Raw genomic sequence first — 11,484 nt, 5'->3', positions numbered from 1 at the left:
ATATAACTTTATATAGAGGTAATCCTAAAGACTACAACAAAAAAATGTTTAGAACTAATCATTGAATTTAATAAAGTTACATTATATTAAATCAACATTCAAAAATCATTTGTTAATCTATACACTTGTTCAGCATCACTAATCAGGATTTCTTATTGGAATGATAAAAATATTCTAAATGTTATTGTTGCGATGGTTCCATAACAGAATATATTACATCCATTTAATTTTACATTTTAAATTAATAAATTATAGAGTGTGAAATATATCTCAATAAAGCTGTTAAAAAGTACAAATAATAAAGGAAAAAAGGAGGAACTACAGAACTTATTGTGGTGATAGAAATGTTTTATATCTTATGGTGATGGTGATGTGACTAGATGCATTTGAAAAAATTCATCCATCTCTATACTTGAAGTGAGGAAATGTGTGGGCAGCATAAGGGTTTCAGAGACAATTTGTGTAAGAGAATAATTAGCAAGCCAGCAAAACCACAAGAAGTAAATCAAATAATTTATAAAGACATTATAAAGAATGATTTACATTAAAAGTAGCAAAAATGTGAATTTAAAGACTTTAAACTCAGTAAGACATATTGTGAATAGGCTAGAGGAAATTAAAAGTCCAAAAGGGATATACTGAAATTAATATACTGAATTTTGAACTGTATTAAAAGCAAAATATATATACATGATGGTAGATTTAGTAACTGTTTTTGTTGTTGTTTTTGTTTTTTTTAAAAAAAGAGAATAGACAAATGAGAAAGTATTCCAGATAGAAGAAAATGTTCCAAAAAGAAGACTTGAATTTTCAGGTGAAAGTGACACGCTGTGACTCAGGAAAAAATAATATGGAACAATAAACAAAATATTCTATTGTGATGCTATATACTTCTCTGACAAATTCTAATTTGTGACTCATAGTTCATCACCTTTATACCCTTCACCTTACTCTAAATCCTCCGACCTTATCGTCTTAGTTTAAACTGGTCCTCAAGAAAGCTTCTTTCTTGCAAATTTCTACAAAGTGACTAATTTGTCCCTCATTCTACTAACACCAGGCTCCAAGAAGGGCAGGGGCTCTTTTTGCTTCTTATTACCATTTATAGGCCACTCTCCTGCCTTCATCTTAATCCCATCAGCTCATGCCATTGGGTTATACCACTTACTCCACATCCTTTCAATCAATTCCAGAAGTCTTGGTTATTGTATTTCATTCCTTGAAGATTTAGCAACTTGGTAACTTGTATACTTCTCAATAACACCCTGTTATAAGTAAAGATGAGTTGATATGTTGGCTTAACCTAATTGTATTTCTCTTAATTTCCCTTCCATTCCTAATAATAATATGTGTCTGTCTATCTAATGTACATATCTATACATCTAGATTCTAGATATATAGATACAGATAAAATTGGGGGGTAAGGAAATATTTACACCAGCTATATATTCTTTGTAAATTTTATTATTTATTATTGTATTGCTCTCTGTTTTAATTTCTCTTAAATGTTTTTGCTTGACATTTATGCTAATACATAGGAATATATTAGCATAAATTTGCAATTATATCATTGCCTGTGCTTCTATATTGTTACAAAAATCTGAAACCTTACACAACATGTATATGATATAAAATGATGAGACTACCTTTATATTAATTTGTTATTAACACCACAGTTCATTTTGTGGAACTCTCTATTGATTACTGAGAATTAAAGAACAGTATTTATGTTTTATTAAATCATTCTGAGGATAGTTTTGGGAATTTTTTGGCCAGTGTGCATATGAACATAGCATAAAACTATTTTATTTATAGGTCTTAAAATGCTCTTATAATTATTTGGTCATGTTAATTAAATACTTAAATAAATCTGTGATAATAGTTCTTGCATTTCTGAACAAACTTGCCTCAATCAGTAGCTTTGTCTCTTTTGTGGAAAATACAAATTCAGAAGAAAAGTTACAAATTCAGAATAAAAGATCCTATCTATCAAGAATGAAATTATAATTACATCAAAGTTATTATTAGAAAGTCAAAATCAATTCCTCTGCATAGGATCTATTTTCTTCTTAGTCTCATTTGTCATCTTGGCAACTATGAAAATTTTTCATGATTTTCTAGCATTATCTTCTATTAAGAAGAGAAGAAATTGTACATTAACTTTCTCTAATAATAAACTTAGAACATATGCCCTAAGCAATTAATTTAAAAAGGCAGAAAATTTCAGGAAAATGACATGCATTGAAGTTCATTTTAATAGTTTGACTTACAAAGAAGTCAATTTTTTTAGCCAGCCTTAGCTAGTATTAGGAAGAGCGTGTTATCAAATGTTTACACTCATACTTTGCTCTTCATAGTTTTAGGCAAAAAATATAACTTGCCAGAAAAAATATATTTAAATTTCTCATCTACTCTCTCTTAGATTCATGAATTTTTCAAAAGTGGTCCTTCTGACATGGTAACTGCATTCCTCTGGCATGTGTAAATGTTTAATTAGGCTGGAAAATCTCAACTGAAAAACTTGGTTAGGTAGCAGTGAGGTGAATCATCCTATATAATAAAGAGGGAATATGCTAATTGACCCTCACATCATTGCAAAGATGGTGGGGTCCACAGCCAATAAGGAAGGAATATGCTAACTGACTGTCCCACCCTAAAATATGGCAGTTCCCACAGCCAATAAGGAGGGAATATGCTAATTGATTGTCATGCCCTCAAAGATGGTGGAGCCACAACCACAAGATGGCAGCGCCCAGTCCGCTCAGCCCCGCCGGGGCGGCAAGCATGCAGCAAGGCCAGGCCTGCCCCCAGGAGGGCCCAGCCGCTCCGCACACCTGCCTCCAGAGTTCCCCAGTTCCCTCAGCCCCCCAACTACCCAGGGCCTGCCCGAGGCACAGGCAAGCCTCAGATGGTGGCTTCCCAGCTGCCCAGGGCCACCCAAGGCTCAGGTAACCAGGGCCGGCCGAGGCTTGCACTGCTGGCAGTGGCAGCAGCAGAGGTGTGATGGGGTGTCGCCTTCCCCTGATCGCCAGTTCACCTCCCAACCCTGAGGGCTCCTGGACTGTGAGAGGAGGCAGGCTGCATGATAATTTATGTAACTCTCTTCCATGTGAAGTTTTCTAAATATAGATGTCTTAGTAAAGCCCAATAGGCAAATTATATAAAACTAGAGGCCCAATGCATGAAGATTCGTGCAAGAATAGTCCTTCCTTCCCCTGGCTGACAGCACTGGCTTCCCTCCAGCACCTGGGACCCAGGCCTTCGCTCTGGCTGCTGGCTGCCGCCTTCCACCTCGCTCTGGCCAGAGCCGCCTTCCACCTTCACTCCGGCTGGAGACACCTTCTGCCTTCACTCTGGCCCTGCTGCCTTCCTTTAGCTCCCTCCACCCCCTGCCCCACTCCCCATAGCTGGTGTCCAGCCCTGCCCCAGCCGCTCCACACCTGCACGTGCATGCTGCCCAGAGGCCCGGATCAGCTGGGGCGAGACAGAATGCCTGCATCATCGCCATGGCAACGATGCAAGTGTCCCAGCCCAGCCACTGCCATCCTTGTTGCGTCAATTTGTGTATTCCCTTCTTATTGGCTGTGGGTGCCACCAGCTTTGTCGTGGAGTGACAGTCAGTTTGCATATTCTGTCTTTATTAAATAGGATGATATATGTACTTAGCTACTTACACACCAAAATTAATTAATTTACTCTATAGCAAGCATGTCAAACTCGTGGCCTGTGGGCCACATGCCTCATTTATTTGGCCCGTGTTAGCCTTTGAGTTTGGCATGCTTGCCTACAGGATCAAGCAATCAAGAAAGTATGTTATTTCCCAGTTAGACCAATAGATCAATGGAACAGGAGAGCCATGAAGTAGAAATATAAATATATGTATGGTTAATTTTTCAAAGATGCAAAAGCAGTTCAATGGAGAAGTATAATCATTAACAAATGGGTTGTGCCTTTTGGATATCCATATAAAAATAATTTTGATCCATATTTTGTGCCATGTACAAAATTAATGAATTAATTAATATATACCATATCTGTTTACATAAGTGTAACAGCTAGCATTATTGAATTTCTAAAACATCACAAAAATGTTTGTGCCTTTACTTAGGTAAAGATGTCTTTTATATGACACTGAAAAGCACAAGTGAATATACATACACTTTGGACATTGTAAAAATTGAAAAGGCCCTATTAAGATAATGAAAAGATAAATTATAAACTGATATATAATTTATGAAAATTGTATCTGATAAAAGACTTACATTAAAAATATGTTTAAAATATTGAAACTTAATAAAGTGAATACTATCTATACTAATAAAAGGGTAATATTCAAATTGGTCAGCACGCCCTCACAGTAACGACCAAACAGCACGCTGCATAAGATGACCAGGCTGGCAGGGAGTTTAGTGGGGAATGACCAAATGACTGAACAGCAGGCTGTGTGGGGCGACCAGGCCAGCAGGGGGGTTAGTGAGGGACGACCAAATGACTAAAAAAGCAGGCTGCATGGGGTGACCAGGACGGCAGGGAGTTAGTGAACGGCAACCAAATGACCAAACAGCAGGCTGTGTGGGGCAACCAGCCCAGCAGTGGGGGGCAGTGAGGGGCGACCAGGCCAGGGGGTCAGTTAGGGGCGACCAGGCTGGCAGGGGGCAGTTGGGGGTGATGAGGCTGGTGGGGGGGGCAGTTAGGGGCAATCAGGCAGGCAGGCAGGTGAGTAGTTAGGAGCCAGCAGTCCCGGATTGTGAGAGGGATGTCCGACTGTCGGTTTAGGCCTGATCCCTGGGATAGGGCCTAAACCAGCAGTCAGACATCCTGCGAGGGGTACCAGATTGGAGAGGGTGCAGGCTGGGCTGAGGGGATCCCCCCCCCCCCGATGCATGAATTTCATGCACCAGGCCTCTAGTAATAAATAATTGGCAAAATGCTTCAAATGGAACTTCTTCAAAGAAAATGTGTGAGTGGCAAATGAGTGAAATATATCATGGTAAAAGGAATACATATTATCAATGAAAAAGTATGCATATTTAATCATTTGAGAAGCAGAGATGTTAAGAAATAATTTAGTGATATTTGGACAATTGGCTAATTCTTTGGAATATAACTAAATGTAAAAGCTGAAGACTACATTCCTAGTTTCACCAAAATAAATTCTGACAAAAAGGTAAATGTAAAAAAAAAAAAAGCAGAATACATAGAGATGATATTTTTATGATTCTTAGGATAGCAATGTTTTTTGTTTTTGTTTTTAGTTTGGGATATGACCTTTTTTGAACTTATCCACTGGAGTGGAAATAATGTCTGTACAAAACCAAACGTTTGTTACTATAACTTCTGCATCACAACTAAAATCCAAACAGTTTTTTAAAAACAGTCAACTCAATCAAAACCCACTACTTCAGAATCAATAGCTTCTTTGAAGCCACTGTTACACTTAAATATGGTTAAGACTCAAATGCAGAAATTTGGTTGGTTGGAAAGCTAGTTAAACTTCCAACTTGCTAAAATAGAATTACAAAAAGGCAAAATTGTGTTTTTCACAGAGATACAGTCCACTGGAATCACCAATACTGGACAGCTGTTAGAATATTTAGAGTACTGAGATGATAATAATAATAATTCCAGGCATTCTTTAGACAGTCCTCTGTTGTCCTTTCTTCCCAATCAGAGATTTGTTGATGTGTGGAATAACACCACCACCAGCAATGGTAGCCTTGATGAGAGAATCCAATTCTTCATCTCCACGAATAGCAAGTTGCAAATGATGAGGGGGTAATACACTTTACTTTTAAGTCTTTTGATGCATTTCCTGCCAATTCAAGTACCTCTGCAGTGAGTTACTCCAGAATGGCTGTGCTGTACACAGCAGCAGTCGTGCCTACATGTCCATGACTGGTTGTCCTAGATTTCAGGTGTCCATGAATATGGCCCACCAGAAACTGCAAGCCAGCTCTCTGCAAGCGGGAAACTGGCTTTGTCTTGGCCTTTCTGGAGTCTTTCCCAGCCTTACCACCAGCCATTTCAAATTCTGCTGAAACTCAAGTGAGCAAGGCAGAGAAAGGAGTAGTCAGACACCCAGCAAGATCCCACCGTCTACTCCCTCGCACAGTGATTCAAACTGCCGGAAAATATTTTTAAAGCATAATTGAAAAAGCAGGAATCATAAAATAAGTGGTTGTAGTATTGAACATTTTTAGATTTTTAAGCACAAAATCATTAAAAATCCATTAACATCTATATATATATATATAATGGCTAATATGCTAAGTGTCAGACCAGTCGCTATGATGTGCACTGACCACCAGCCGGCAGACACTCAATGCAGGAGCTGCCGTGATGCACATTGGCCATTTACAGAGAATAGCACCATGGATCTGGCACCCACAAAGCAACACTCAGCTTCCCCCAAGTGGGACACAGACCCTGCCACCACCCTGGAGCGACAGCCCACCAAACCGCATCCAATACTGCCAAGATCCCATGGCGCAAAATGTGGCCCACAGCCCAGCCGAGCCCAGAAACAGTCACTGTGGGGTGCAGGGTAATGACATCACATAGCAACGCCTGGCTTCCTCTTCCTAGCGACTAGCCTCCTTGCAGTTTCTTCAGCCCAGGAACACGACTTGCTTTATAGCCAAGTGGAAACATTTTACACTTTAACCAAATGTTTGTGAAACATTTTCCCATGCCTCATCTCATTTGATCCTCACAGAAGTCCTGGAGTAGGTAGATAAGAGACTCGGTGGAATCCTATTTTCTTTTCATTAGCTGAAAAATGGTGATTTAGAAAGCTTAGAAACTTGACCAGACTGAAAAGAAGTAAGAAATGGTGGACCTTGAAAATGGCTTCAGGTTTTCTCACCGCGCAGAATATAGTCAAACACTGCTGCAATTAAATATTTTACCCTTTGTTCTCCCTGCATGATCTACAATAATAATCTGCTTTGAGTTGATATTTATTGCTGTGTTGCTGACAATCACTAGTACCTGAAAGAGAAGTTGGGGAGCTTCTCTGGGCTGGAAAAAGTTCAGCTAAATCAGAAAGCAGATCTAATTAAGCAAGTTTATTCTATATCTATAAAAGGCTAAGTTGACTCGTGCATGCGTGATACATATAAAGCTCTCACTGGCACCAATTGTACGCATGTGTTTAGATCTGTCATTGTCGATCGTGAATTTGGTTGACACTTCTATTATAGAGAAAGGGTGAATGGTGGTATTAAAATATTTCTTCTAATTAATTTCCTTTTAATGTACATGAATTCATGCACCGGGACACTAGTCCTATTATAAATTATTAGCTGCTGTATTAGTTCAGCTGTTTCCATTGTTGCTGCAGCTTCCTGTTGTCAAGGAAGCCATCATGGCTGTCACCTCTAATGTAGCTGTTCTGCTAAGGTTCAGTATCTTTTTTTCTTCTTTTGTCTTTAACTCTTCTGAGGGAGCACCTTCAAAACCACCATCTCCAGCAGCTCTTCTGATCTTTGCAATGTTACTGAGTTGCAGCAAGGATTTCTCTTGCACCCACCAAGAAAGGCTCTTATGCATGCCCTTCCCCAGTGGAGAGATCACCCCACTGTAGGTCTTCCCCTGAATCATGATGATACTTTCTAGGGGAGTAGAAATGGAAGTAGACATAGGAGGTGAAGGTGATCAGAGGTAAAGAAAATTATGAAGGCTGATTGTGCAGTATTAGAGATGAGTAGGAAGGGGGGAAATTAAAGAAGAGGAGGGGAAGAAAAGATGAGGGGGGGAATAATGTACAAAGCTGTTTACCAGTGTCTGAAATCACAGGACACCATCAAACTGCAAGTATTTTGAGATAAAAGTCATGAATTTACAATGACAAATATACTTAATTCCTAGGTGCTCAGGGCAAATACTGTAATTACTCCATAGCAAGTTTCTACATCAGCATTGCTGTTGCTGATGTAGAGTGATGCCATATTTTCTAACATTCTTTGAAGTGATCGTTTAAGTCCAGGCCCTTTTCACTTCTAACCTCAAAATGGCATTTGAATTTCTGACAGTGGCTCTGAACACATCATTTTTTGTCCTGTATTAGGCAGTTGGGAATGGAGTTAGGAGGGGATAGGGGAGAGTTTGGGTATTCAGGGAGTATTTCAAAGAATTTATCAGCATCAAAGTCACCATTAGCATGCAGAGATGTAAAGCACTTATAGAGGATTTAAGTAATAGAATGAGATAAGAGAAAATTGAGTGGTTCAAGGGAGCCAAATCTTTATTTTAAAAAGACTGTTCTTCCTGATTTTTTACATCTATAGTTAAAAAAAAAAAAAAAAAAAACTAGGTGAATTATACTAAAAGCCATACTCACATAAAATCTGAATAAAGAGCAGTTAAGAATTCCTGATTTTCAAGTATTTATAGATTTTAATGCATGATCTTTCTTTGGACAATGATTTTTAAATGTGTAGTTTATTCTTCAAATACTTATTAAGCAAGTAAATTATCAAAAAGCATAACTCTAGTTTTTTAATAAATAAATAAAAATAGTGATTAACTAGAACAACAAAGGGCTATTTATTTTCAACAAACATTTTTTATTTCACATTAGGAAAAAATGGTATTCCTAAAGGAGATGTTTTCTGAAATTCTCTATTTGGACTTTCAATGGCAGATAGTTCATTAGCAGTGAGTGAAACTTGAGTGATAGATAAGAACTGCAGTTTTAAAATCAGGGACACCTAGCCTGGCCCATGTGGCTCAGGGTTTAAACAACAACCTCTGAATCAGGAGGTCAGGGTTCAATTCCCAGTCAGGGCAGATGCCAGAGTTGCAGGCTCAATTCCCAGTAGGGGGCGTGCAGGAGGCAGCCAATCAATGATTCTCTCATCACTGATGTTTCTCTCTCTCTCCCTCTCCCTTCCTCTTTGAAATCAATAAAACTATATATTTTTTAAAAAAATCAAAAATATATCAGACACACCTGTGTTCAAATCCCAGCTGCATAATCCATTATTTGTGTGCTGCTCATGGAGACCTCCTTTAAACTAGGGCTTATTTATTCATCTATAAAGTGAGATATTAATAGCAAACAATAAGGGCATTTTAAAGGGCTGACTAGGTGGTAGGCCTTTTAAGTATTTCCTATGAACTGTCACATTTTATTCTTACTGCAGCCTATAAGTTGCGTACTGTTACTATCTTTCCAATTTTATGGATGAGGATATGGAGTCACAGAGAGGTGAAGTGATTTGCCCAAAAGTCACACAGCTGGTGAGTGGCAGAAAGAGGCTGTGAACTCAGGCAGTCTGTTTTCCTCATCTGCACTCGTGCTTTTATGAGGATTACATGAGATAATGCTTGTCATACTTTTTGTATAATTTACTAAATATACACTTTCAATGTAACAGTACTGGTTATTATGGAAAATAAGATCTACATTAGATGAGTTTCTATAAGCTATGAAATGAGCCCTAACACTAAGGGATTTTTTTTTTAGGGAATTGATTCAAATATAATGACAGCAAAAGAACTTTTTGCAATAACAAATAGGAAAACTCTCACTTTAAGAAAAAATTTGATAATTTACCATAAAATCAGAGGAACATAATCCTATGACAACAGTGAAAAAAATAATTTGTATTTAGAAAAAGACTGCATTACTTTGGTAGCAAGAAGAAGCTGAAGCACAGAAAAAGAGGACTCGACAGTTTAGAAGACTTGAAAAAAGTGGTCAGAATCTTTCGCGTTCTGTTTTTTGTTTTCCTGTTGTTTTTAATGGAGGCTAACTGGATGTGGAAGCGTGTCTCCACCTTTGACCAAATGGCAAGTATGTCTGAGAAGCTCTGAGAACAGACCCTGGTAAATTCTGAAGTGACACACATGAGTGGCACTTGCAGTGGCATCTCTGCCGAGGCGGCAGACCACAGTCATATGGTCTTTCTCGGCAGTGGAGAGCTGCCCAGGCATTGGAGCCAGGTTTTGGAATTACTTCTGATTTTCGTCTTGGCTACAATTGCCATTACAGCTGTTAATCAAGGCCAATTGAGAACAGAGTAAAAAATCTGCCACTTGTAGAGGGGAAGTACTGTTTTAGAATTCCTGTAAACAAAGATCCCCCAACACGCTTGGTTAGAGAGAGCAAAAATGAGGAAGGAGGTGATTTGGTGATGGCCCCAGGGATATTAACCTATCCTTGAGTGTTTTGAATGGAACTGGAATGGCCAGGTAGAGGAAGATTGAAAAAGGGAGCCTGGCTGTTTGCCTCATGAAGGAATAAGAACCTCCTGGCAAATGCCAGAGTAGCTTCTGATAGAGATGGTTCCAGAATGCGGTGCCAGGGCTCCAGAGAGCTACCCACCCCATTAGACTTTGGATCCAATGTCACTGTCACCTCTGCCAGACACCATCCCAAATCTTGTACTCATCTCTTTTATGGTGGCCCTCTGCCTGCAGCAAGTTACTGTCTATAAATTTCCAGCCCATGACACTGACCAGCCACTCTCAGCCAGCAAAAACATCAAAGGGCTCGAACAGAACCAAGCCCAGAGATCCTAAATAACAAGAGTATTTTTTTAAAGACTAACAAATGGGAATCTCATATTTTACTCTAATGTCAAAGCAGCATAAATCTGCCTACCATTTTATATTTTACAAAGCATTTTTATCTATATTGTATAATCTTCATAACAACTCTATAAACTATGTACTGTAAAAATGCTCACTTTTCAAATGAGAACAAAAGATACTGCATTGTGCCCATTACAACAGAGAGTGAGTGTCAGGCAGTGACTTACTAGTAAACTCTGCCCCTGATTCCATATTGCATGCTCCTTCCACAGAAATGATGTTTGGCTGTAAAATCTAAACAGATGCTGAGTAAGGAAAAAACCAAGGCTAAAAACATTCATAAAAATAAAATTAAAATAATTTAAAACACCGAACAAAGTAAACTTTTTAATGTTGATTTTTACAATGGCTCTGTGTATAATCCCAATATTTTATCTTCCAACATCTCCTTCCTCGCCTAGCTCCAGTAACCTCCCAATAGTGGGATACTATCACCTTCAGCTTTCACTTTCTTCCCTCTCAGACCTGTCTTGAGTCTTAACCCCAGTGGATCCCAAATCATCTTTATCTGTCCTATGAACTTTATCTTTTTGCCTGTCTTCTTCTATCTTCTGATACATAGCCTGTATCTAGAGCCATGTTCAGATATCGAAGAGGAGGCCAGTGCCTGGAGGTTTTGCAAGTGGTGGTAGCCATAGCCTCACACACTCCCCAGTGGCATTTCTGATTAGAGAGGCGGTGATAGGAGGTGATAGCATAATTCCTTCCAATTGCCTTATAGAAACACTCTCAGCCTCAGCCTCATGCCACCCATCCCTTGCCATCACCTAAGTATTAGTGAAGGTATGAATAGAGAGAAAATTCATCCCACAGAAGTCCTTGGGCCATTTCTAGTTCTAGCCCCTCTGTTACTTTCTCCCAGAGACACACTTCAAGAAAAAGACT

General features: G+C 38.9%; 1 pseudogene; it reads right to left on the bottom strand.

The window, feature by feature from the left end:
- Positions 1-5,635: 5,635 nt before the first annotated feature.
- On the bottom strand, positions 5,636-6,023 carry LOC103288745 (histone H2A.Z-like; annotated as a pseudogene).
- Positions 6,024-11,484: the final 5,461 nt, after the last annotated feature.

Source organism: Eptesicus fuscus, chromosome 4, assembly GCF_027574615.1.
Source record: "Eptesicus fuscus isolate TK198812 chromosome 4, DD_ASM_mEF_20220401, whole genome shotgun sequence".
NCBI lineage: Eukaryota > Metazoa > Chordata > Mammalia > Chiroptera > Vespertilionidae > Eptesicus > Eptesicus fuscus.
Note: the sequence above shows the minus strand (reverse complement) of the source record. Positions and strands in the feature narration are given on the sequence as shown.